Here is a 10,946-nt window from a genome sequence, read left to right on the forward strand (position 1 = left end):
ATAACCCGTAATGTAGCAAATGGTATCTATAGATAGCTAATCACCACTAAAAAATAGTGCTTTATGAAAATTTCTCATTTATATAGCATAGTTTAATCGGATATAGAGTTCCGAAATTTGTGTTTTTAAATATCACATATAATATTTCCGCTACCATAAAAACTTATTATTTAGAATAAAATTATACTCCAAATTTAAGGCAAATTATTTATATTTAAAAATAAATCTATTTTTTTCGAACAACGTAATAAGAAAATAATGTTAATTTTTCTTTAACGGATAGAGTAATTTCAAATTGGTGTGTCAAAATCAACACTAAGCAAGTTACAATGAAAAACTAAAGAATTAGGTTCCTGTGTTCTGTCAAAATATGATTTGACATTATATTACTTGGAACCGATTAATTTGGCAATATTCTGAATCTTATCACGTTGAAAAAACGATAATAAAAAGTTAGATTACTTGTAATTCGAGAAGTTTCCATAAAAAAAATACGTAGGCAAGATGAGAAATTCTTGAACGTGACGTGTCTTGATAAGAACATTTTTCATGTCTTGTAAAAGTCTAAGTGATGGGTTGAAAAAGAAAAGATTGTCCCACAAAAATAAAGTCCATCATTTTCTAAGCCATTTTCTATTTTTCAGTTCTGAGATTAAAATTTCTGATTCGTCCACGTTTCACCTGTCATTTTTATTGGATAAACTATGCTATCTTCTTTGTATCATTTAATTTATCTATATTTCCCAAAATCAATGATTGATCCAACAAATATCCTACGTGTCATTCTCAGATAATTCAGTAATTTTCAATCTTCAGCTATATTTAATTATAGAGATAATTTTATCCATGACCATTGAACTTTTGTGTTTGTTACCCAAAAGTTACTTTTTTTTTTGGGTTACGTAAAAATCATTCAACCTTGTGTTCATTACACAAAAATCACTTTTCTTTCTTTTGTTACACAAAAATCATTTTACTTTGCTCTAATTCTCACAAAAGTCACATTTTACTTGAAAAGTCTATTATGCCCTTGATATTATTTAAACCTTCATATTTATATAATACCTTCTATATTACTATATAATATATTTTTATCTCGTTAATTATACCAAGCACACAGCCTTATGGGTGAGACCATGTCTCCTCTTATCATTTTTTTTCCTTTAAATTAATTTTGATTAATTTCGTGAACTAATAGTATAGGACAAATCTTATCTTGCTAATATATCGTTTTGCAAAACACTTACAATTTGTATAGAAGAAAATAACCTTAGAAAAATATATTTTGGATCAATATGGATCGGGATAGATTCTCAATTCAGATTATTACTAGTAATTCGTCGATTGTCTAATATTCCATGCCTTAAACTTTAACAAAAGTTAATTTTTTTATTAAGGAATGTCAAAATATAAAAAAGTAAAACAAATTGAGAAAATAAGGGGAGTTAATATATAGTACATATACATAAAAATAAATTTTTAATCTAATTAAATAGTAAAATTTTCCAATGAAGGAGTGTTAATTGATACCCCTTAACATAAGATGGCTCCGGCACAAACTTTATCTACTAATCAATGATATGGACAAGAGAAGTACTGTGATGACTCATTTAGAGTCACCTCGATTTGCGTGTGCAGTTCGGGCGCGTACCCGGAAATCTTAAACATGATAATCTGTGAAAAATGATAAGTTTTGATTATAAAATGAGCTAATTTGACTTCGGTCAACGTTTTGGGTAAACGGATCCGGATCCGTTATTTGACGGTCCCGGAGGGTCCGTAGGAAAATATGGGACTTGGGCGTATGCCCGAAATTGAATTCCAAGGTCCCAAGCCCGAGAAATGAATTTTTAAAGGAAATTGTATTCTGGAATTTGTTTAAAAAAATTTGAAATGAAATTTGATTAGAACATGATGGTATCGGGCCCGTATTTGGTTCCAGCGCCCAGTACAGGTCTTATATATGATTAAGACATTTCTGTAGAATTTGGTGAAAAACGGATGTCATGTGACGTGATTCGGACTTAAATTGCAAAATTTATGTTTAAAGAAGTTTTGAGAAAATTTCATTGATCTCGAGATTTAATTTGATGTTCATGAGGTTATTTTGATGATTTGATTACACGAGTAAGTCCCTATGATATTTTTGAGTTAGTATGACATTTGGTTTGGAGCCCCGAAGGCTCGGGTGAGTTTCGGGATGTTTTTACACTTAGGAAAAAGTTGCAGATTCATAGAAGTTGTAGGTCTCTGAAGCCAGGTCTCGCGGTCCGCGGTGGGGACTCCGCGACCGCGGTGGGATTTGTGCAGTCTGCGGTGAGCAAAGTCAAGCCTTCGCGGCCGCGCTCGATTTCTTGCGGTCCGCGATGGAGACCTGTACGGTCACGGTCAATTTCGTGCGGTTCGCACAGGGCACTGGATCGCAGTACCTCAGGAAGGCCTGTGCGGCCGCAGTCCATTTTGTGCGGTCCGCACAGAGGGTCTGAGAGGGGTATAAATAGACGGGATTTCCAATTATTTTCATTTTTTAAAACCCCAAAAACATAAGAGGCGATTTTCTAACAACCTTTCTTCTCCAAATTAATTGTAAGTCATTTTTAACTAGTTTTCTTCAATCATTAATATCATTTAACATGATGTCAATTTCAAATCAATTATTTTCATGGTGGAATAGGGAATTTTGGGTAAAACCTAAGAATATTGAAATTTGGGGATTTAGACCTCAAATTGAGGTCGGATTTCAAAACCAATTATATATCCGAGCTCGGGGGTAAATGAGTAATCGGGTTTTGGTCTGAATTTCGGGTTTGGACCAAGCGGGTCCGGGGTCGATTTTTGACTTTTTTGGGTAAAACTTTAGAAAACTCATTTTCATGCATTCAAAATGATTCATTTAGCGTTTATTGATGTAATTAAGTAATTTGTGACTAGATACGAGCGAATTGGCGGTGGAATCAAGGGGTAAAACTATAATTGAACCTTGAGTTGTGTTTGTGGTATCGAGGTAAGTGTTTGGTCTAACCTTAACTTAACGGATTAGGAGTTGTGTCCTATTTGCTATTTACTTCTTGTCGAGTACAACGTATAGGCATGATGACGAGTATCTATGCGTTGGTGTCAAGCATGACTGTGAGTCTTATCTTGTGATTTTCATGATCTCGTTGTATTATTCATGCCTTGGTGAAGATTTCTATTTGTTGTGTAAAGTTGTGGAAAGAATTGTGACCTATGAACATTGAGGAGTGTTGGCTCCAGTTATATAACGAATTGTGAAAGTATAAGTGATAATCGAAACTCTAGAGCATTGGCTCGAGTTGTGAAGTAAAAGTGAGAAAGAGAAGAGATCATTATGTTGCCCCTTGCCGGGCTATTGTTGAGTTGAGGTTCCCTTGCATTATGTTCTTAATTGATATTACAGACGCTTAGGTTGATGATTCTTCGTGTTAGGTGTTGTAACAAGTTTAGTTATAGCTGAGGTAGTTAGATGTTGAAACTAGTTGAGCTATAGTTGAGATAGTTAGATGTTGGAACAAGTTTGGTTATCGCTGTTTCTCCCTTGCCGGAACATATATACTTGTACTGTTAAGTTCCCTTGCCGGGATAGTGTAGTCTATTATTGATCCCTTGTCGGGACGGTTAATTATGATTATTGTTGAATGTATATTTGGAACGGGTTGCGCGTCGCAACATCATTAGATATTATATTGGATCAGGTTGCACGCCGCAACAGTTTTATATGTGGATCGGGTTGCACGCCGCAGCAGATATTATATGTGGATCGGGTTGCACGCCGCAACATATATTATATTGGATCGGGTTGCACGCCACAACAATTATATATGTGGATCGGGTTGCATGTCGCAACAGTATTATATTGGATCGGGTTGCACGCCGCAACAGTTATATATGTGGATCGGGTTGCACGCCGCAATAATGTTAAATAATAAGGGATCAGGTTGCGCGTCGCAACAGTATTGTTATCGTATTGATTGTAGACATCGAGTGTTCTTTCATACTTTATTAAGTTTCTGATAGAATTTGTATGTTTTCCCGAAGCATGTTTCCCCCTCCCTTTTAAACTGTTATTACTTGTTTATATTTCCGCTATATATTATATAACTGCACAAGTTTATCTGGAGTCTGGTCCTAGCTTCGTCACTACCTCGCCGAGGTTAGGCCAGACACTTACCAGGACATGGGGTCGGTTGTGCTGATACTACACTCTGCACTCTGTGCAGATACCGGAGCGGCACTTGATCAACAGCAGTAGGGGAACCAGCCTTCAGTCCACCGAGATACCGAGGTAGCCTTGTAGGCGTCTGCAGGCCCGACGTCTCCTCTATCTTTTATTATGTTCTATTATCTCGTGTATCCGAGACAAACAGTGTTATTTTTCCTTCAAACTGTTGTATGTAGTACTCTTAGTAGTCCGTGGATATTGTGACACCCGTTTCTGGGTAGAGGCATGTGCTGACTTTCGAAACATTTTGGTTTTATTTATTTAAGACTTCCGCTTAAAGCTCATATTCCGCTGTTATTTAGATGTTTATCACTTGTTATTATAAGCTGTAAAAAGGATTAAAACAGAAGAGTTAAAGATTTCTAAATTCGTGGCTTGCCTAGCTTCTACGAGTAGGCGCCATGACGACTTCCGAGGGTGGGAATTCCGGATCGTGACAAGTACGAAAAGTTGTTTAAGAACTTCAGTTTTAAACTACATAGATAGTTATAAATTCATTAAAAGATTTGATACTTTCTATTAACAATGTTAGTTACATTCAATAATTCAACAAGTATAAAGTATCCGCTGACTACAGCACGTTTTGAAAAATAGTAAATTGGTTGTTTGGATAGCTTAAAAATCTTTGGTGAGTGAGTAGAATCTTGTTTTTGATAATGTCCCTCATTAAATTAAATCTCCATAAAATTAGGAAAATATCATTAATAGACAAGCTGATTAAGATACAGCATTGAATTATTTCGTCACCTAATTATTTAAATTACCATATAGAACGATCACTTTCCATTGTTATATATCCATCCATTATTTCGTCACCTAATTATTTAAAAACATTTATATCCTACTTTTTCTTTTTGCAATTCTGTCGAAATTTGATTGGTCAATTGTATTTGGTGGTGGTCATTGTATCGTACTGAAAAAATAATTCAAGATCACAGTAAAGTCCAGCTAAGAACCTTTTTTCTTGCTATAAACGGTTAAAAATACATACTCCTATTTATTTAGTTAATCTTAACACGCATGATTCTCTTATCTAAGAGTATACTCTTAACACACATCGATCAATCCCTTCTTTTTAATATATCAAACATGTGAATATATTTTTTGCTTTTTTTTTTTGGGAAGTGAGATGTGAATTCATAATTCCTGCATACTGTGATAATACATTAAATCATGTGATCATCTCATTTTATTTGAGTTTTTAAAATGCCCGTTAGAGACAATTCATAAAACGGAAAGGGCCAAATATAATCATGTACTATCATAAAATATTTAAATGTACCATTCATCATATTTTATGTCCATATATACCACAATCGTTATATTATTGGTTCAAACACACATCTTTTCTGTTAAGTTTGTCCAAAGTAAATATTTAATTTTACGTGGCACTGACATTTAATGAGGTGGATGCCACATGGCTTGACACCTCAGTGCCCCTAACCCATTTTACCCCTCCCTTCTATTTTTTTCCACCACTAAAATTTCCTTTCCCTCCACCACTGTTGCCACTATTACTGCTACCATAAAAAAAATATTGTATTTTAAATTTTAGTCTTTTATATATGGATTAAAGGCACTGAGGTAGCATGCCATGTGACATCTACTTCATCAAATATCAGTGCCACGTAGGATTCGATGTCCACCTTGGACAAACTTAACATAAAAAGTATATATTTGAACCAATAGTATTACAATAGGAGTATATTTGAATCCAAAGTATAACGAATAATATATTTAAATCTTTTCTCGAAGTACATGAGTATATTTGGCCCTTTTGCCCTTCATAAAAACCGAAACATGAAAAAGTTTAAAATGAAACATTGTGATATTATTATACAAGCATTGTTCGACTTGAACTATTAAGGGGTCGTTTGGTAGGAGTATTAGAAAAAATAATGCAAGCATTAGCTCTATGCATTACTAATAGCTTGCTTGATACATTTTTTCAACATGTGTATAACTAATAGTTATACATCATACTTGGTATTATCCTATGCATTAGTAATGCATAGATTACCATGACATTAGTAATACCAAGGCTATTAATGCATGCATTAGTATGTTTAAAGACAAAATTGTCCTTAAAGTCCTTTAAAATTAGAGAACATGAAGGACATTTTTATAAACAACTATTTTTCTTAAAATTTTTGCAATTCATTATAATTTTAATACACCACACCAAACAGTAGCTAAGAAATTATATATGCACAACTAATACTTACATTACTAAAACATACATTACTAATACACTTTATTCCACATTATTCTTATACATCCTACCAAACCACCCCTTAAATCCTTCTTTAGTAGTCTAGGTTGATGCATGCACTATGACTGCCGGAAGGTCTTTATTTTTTAGTATTAAATCTAATGACTTTACCTTATTAGAACCAAAAGGAATATGTTTTTTTTTTGGTTTGGGGAGAGGGGGGAGGGGGCATAAAAGATCATAGGTAGCTGCTAATGAACTAGGAACCCATGCCAAAAATTTATTGGGATCTGCATTTGATACTTTCATGAAGGATCACGTGTAAATTGCATATTTGAATTATAAAAATGCAAAGAAAAGTAGTTACTAGAAGTAAAAGTCAATTTATTTGAATATTTTTTTCAAGCTAACCTGCATTCAACTTACTTTATCGATAAAGTCTATCACACCAAGTCAAATATACCGTCTAAGCAAGGAAATTAATTACTAATAGTTTTTATGCAGTGTAAGAAAAGACTTAAAAATATTTTTGAGCATTAACTAATAATAACTTAATAAAAATGCTTAGTAACATGCTACTTACATACTTTCTCCATTCTCTTTTACTAATCCCTTATAAATATTTTTTTTTACTTGTCCACTTTAACAAAATAATACAGCTTAATTGTTTTCTTTCAGTATACCCTTAGTATTAAGTACCCATACTCCTCAATTTTATTAGAAGTTACAACTTTAATAACTATTAACAAGGATAATTTAATAAAATAAACTCTTAATTAATAAATAAGTTTTTGAGAGGCGTGCCTAATCGATAGAGAACTAATAAAAAGAAACAAAGGAAGTACTCTATCTTTAACAATACAAGTCTATTTTTATGTTCACTTTATATTACTTTTTTTTGGTTTCACATTTGGTGTTCGGTATCCGCATTGGAGTTCGACTATATCTGAATTCGTACCGCATATGGCCCCATTTGAGAAAAAATACTTCTTTCTAAGGATTTTTCCATACACATAATTTGAACCTGAGACCTTTGATTAAGAGAAAAACAGTCTCATTCATTGATGGTTCTTTCTGATGGGATTGGTGCGTTAGTGCTGATTTGATCATATCCCAATTTATGTAACTTAGATCCTTAGTAAATAGGTGTAGCGAGTCACTTCATTATTGTTTTGTGATAAAGAAGTTGAACTTATCATAAATGCACATTATTTAACAATTAACTAAATATAATTACATACATACACGTATTTGTGAGTTAGAAGCCGTGGTCCTAAGTCTTAACCATGATAATCCAAAATAAAAAAGTAAAAATTATTTTTTCCAATGTGTACTAATGATGGTAAAGTCTTAGCTAGTTACTATAGTACAAAATCCAAAACAAGCAAATAAAAATGGTTGAAATAGAACTTATCCAATACAACTCAATTATTTATATATATATCCCTTACTTCAATCAAAACACACAGTTTAACTATTACAAACCTAACAAATAACAAACAACAGTCTTCTTCTTCTACAACTCCTCTCTCAATATTCATTTCCTTTATCCCAATGGCAACGAGAAAAAACTTCCTCTTTCTCGAACGAAAAGACAGAATTACCCCTCTCCCCTCTAGTAGCCTTCAGTTCGAATTTGATGAAGCTGAAATATGGTGTAACAACACTAGTTCAAACGAAAATGTTGTTCATAATTCTGAAGCCAAAATATCAATACCCAATTCAAGATTCTTGAAAAAACCAGGGAAAAAGAGTGAAAGATCAAGGGCAATTTCGTCAACATCACTGCCAGTGAATATACCAGATTGGTCGAAAATCTTAGGTGATGAGTACAGGAGTTGTCCGAAAGAAATTGATGATAATTATAATGTTGTTGAGGATTTTGATGAAATTGGAATTCCACCACATGAATATTTAGCAAGAACAAGAGTTGCTTCATTTTCAGTACATGAAGGTATTGGAAGAACACTTAAAGGAAGAGATTTGAGTAGGGTAAGAAATGCTATTTGGAAACAAACTGGTTTTGAAGATTAGTTAATCTTGATTAATTAGCTGGAGCAACGGTAACATTGTCTCTTTGTGACCTATAGGTTACAGGTTCGAGCTGTAGAATCAAGTCGTTTATGTTTGCGTTAAGGTAGGTTGTCGGCTCTTACCCTAACCCTGTGTGAATGCGGGATATTTGTACGCCGGTTGCCCTTTTATTTTTATTTTTTATTTTTTAAATTGGATTAATGGGTTAATTTTTGTAAGTTATTATAGGGTGGATTGATCCTCTAGTTTTGATGGTTATCTTTTAGCTGTGACTTCAATTCAGAGGATCTAATGTAATGTAAGATTGTGTTGCATATTCACATTTCTTTCCTTAGATTTTGCATAATCCTTTGGATTTTTGAATGGAATATCAGTCCGAGGGATTAGTTTGTAATTTTAAACTTGATGAGTTTTGGATTTGTACTGTGGAATCTCACCTAATTAATTTATTTTTCTTTGATTAATATAATGTTATTCACCTTTCTCTCTTTCATGTAGATAGAAACCTTTTGCTTTATGACTTTGATTTGCTTTTCACCAAAAGCCATATAAAAGAAAAGGATATTATTAACATATATTGCATGTTAGAAATGCACTAATTAACATGTTCATAATTTTGGTTTAGTTGCTTTTGCTTCTTGTTTTTGTAAATAAACTTTTGTGTTAACATGGAAATAAATGAGAAAACTATGTAAGTTTGTATTAGAAAATTCATAAATATTTCATTATAAAATTACTAATAAATAAGTTATATGTTCAATGGCAAGTTCTTAACGCATAAATTTTAAATTTTGGCACCGTTTCTAATTTGTATTAGAAAGAGAGATATATTATGGCCTCGTTTGTTTGTACTTAATGGAGGTCTGAATATTAATCATCTAGATCTCAGTCATTAAGTATGTTTTTTACTTCTGAATCTTAATCATTCAGATCTTAACCATCAAGTTTGTTTGCTTTTTCAATTTTACAACCGCTTAACGAGTCTGAATAGATCATCATGATTAAGATATATAATAGAGTCTTAATATCATTAAGATTTTATACATTTAAAAATTTATGTAAAAATAATATTTCACTATTACTCCTACACTTTCATCATTAATCATCATCACCACTGCTATCAATGTCCCCCACTATTATACACTACCACCAACCTCAGCTACAAGCACCACCGCTACTAAGCACGAACGTCAGTTGTCACTACCGCTAGCCATCATTTACATCTATCACCACCAACCACCATTACCACAACAATTATCAATTACCAATATTAACAACCACTATATATCACCCATCATTGTTATCAGTCACCATGCCACCATCGTTAACCACTATTGGCATTCACATCTACTAACCATAATCACCACAATCAACCAGCATCACCACCAGCTATCACCTAGTTGATGGCATTCACATGTAGTATTAGATTAATTAGAACTATTTGATTTGAAGTTAGACTTATTAATTTTTAAATAAAGACAAGTTTTATACCTTAAAAAACAAACAGACTTAATTATTCAGTATTCAGATCTTAATATAATATTTTAATATTCAGATGCGTATTTAAATTTAAATATTTTAATCTTAATACACATATTAATATTTAGATGTGTATTAATCTTAATCTTACTAAAAACAAATAAGGCCCAGTAGACGTTTTGGATAGTATTTAGTGGTAGGTAAGAAAGCAACATGTTAACTTGGACAATCCTTTGAAGCAAAAATTCACACGCTAACTAAACACCCACCCCATCCCCACCCCCACACCCCTAAAGGGAGGAAATTTTATTTTTATTTATCTTCAAAGAAATGGTAACTTGGCTTGTTTGTTTGGATATGGACAAATTTGTATCGTGTATGAGTTGTAATTTATACAGATAATGTATACCAATAAATAAATTGACCTTATGCATTTGTAATTCCTGAATACTGAAATTGAGGTCATATTTCAAAGTTTGAACACACTTCTATCCTTTTCCCATCTCTCATCTTATTTTAGGACCATAGTTTTTTATTTTCTACAGCCTGGTATTGCATGTACTTTCATGTGTTTGTCTATGACACATTCTTCTCAAACCTTGTCACTTGGATTTTCTTTTTTTTAATCAAACAGCCAATTATTACTCGTCAGCTCATTTTCCAAAAATAAAAATAAAAATACATTAAAATATTTTATCTTTATATTCTACAATATTTTAGAGTTTACCGTGATTCTCTTATCAATCAGTCATAATTTTGATTCGAGTCTAAAATAGTTGGTATCAGTTATATGAATACTCTACTCTGTAATTATTTTGTTCTTCTTTGATTATTCAATAGATCATACTTAAATTATTCTACACTAGCAACCAATTTACCACAATTTTTTTGTTTAAGTTAATTTGAGATCGACTGTGTTATGCTCACATCAGCAAAGTACCTCGTCAAGCCATATACATCCACATAGTTCTAAGGATGGTT

At 32.7% G+C, this 10,946-nt stretch overlaps 1 long non-coding RNA gene across 1 annotated transcript; it reads left to right on the plus strand.

Moving 5' to 3' along the window:
* Positions 1 to 7,917: 7,917 nt before the first annotated feature.
* On the plus strand, positions 7,918 to 8,887 carry LOC104234640 (uncharacterized). The gene is made up of 2 exons (XR_011401219.1): positions 7,918 to 8,444; positions 8,543 to 8,887. It is a non-coding gene; the product is annotated as an uncharacterized lncRNA (long non-coding RNA).
* Positions 8,888 to 10,946: the final 2,059 nt, after the last annotated feature.

Source organism: Nicotiana sylvestris, chromosome 7, assembly GCF_000393655.2.
Source record: "Nicotiana sylvestris chromosome 7, ASM39365v2, whole genome shotgun sequence".
Taxonomy (NCBI): domain Eukaryota; kingdom Viridiplantae; phylum Streptophyta; class Magnoliopsida; order Solanales; family Solanaceae; genus Nicotiana; species Nicotiana sylvestris.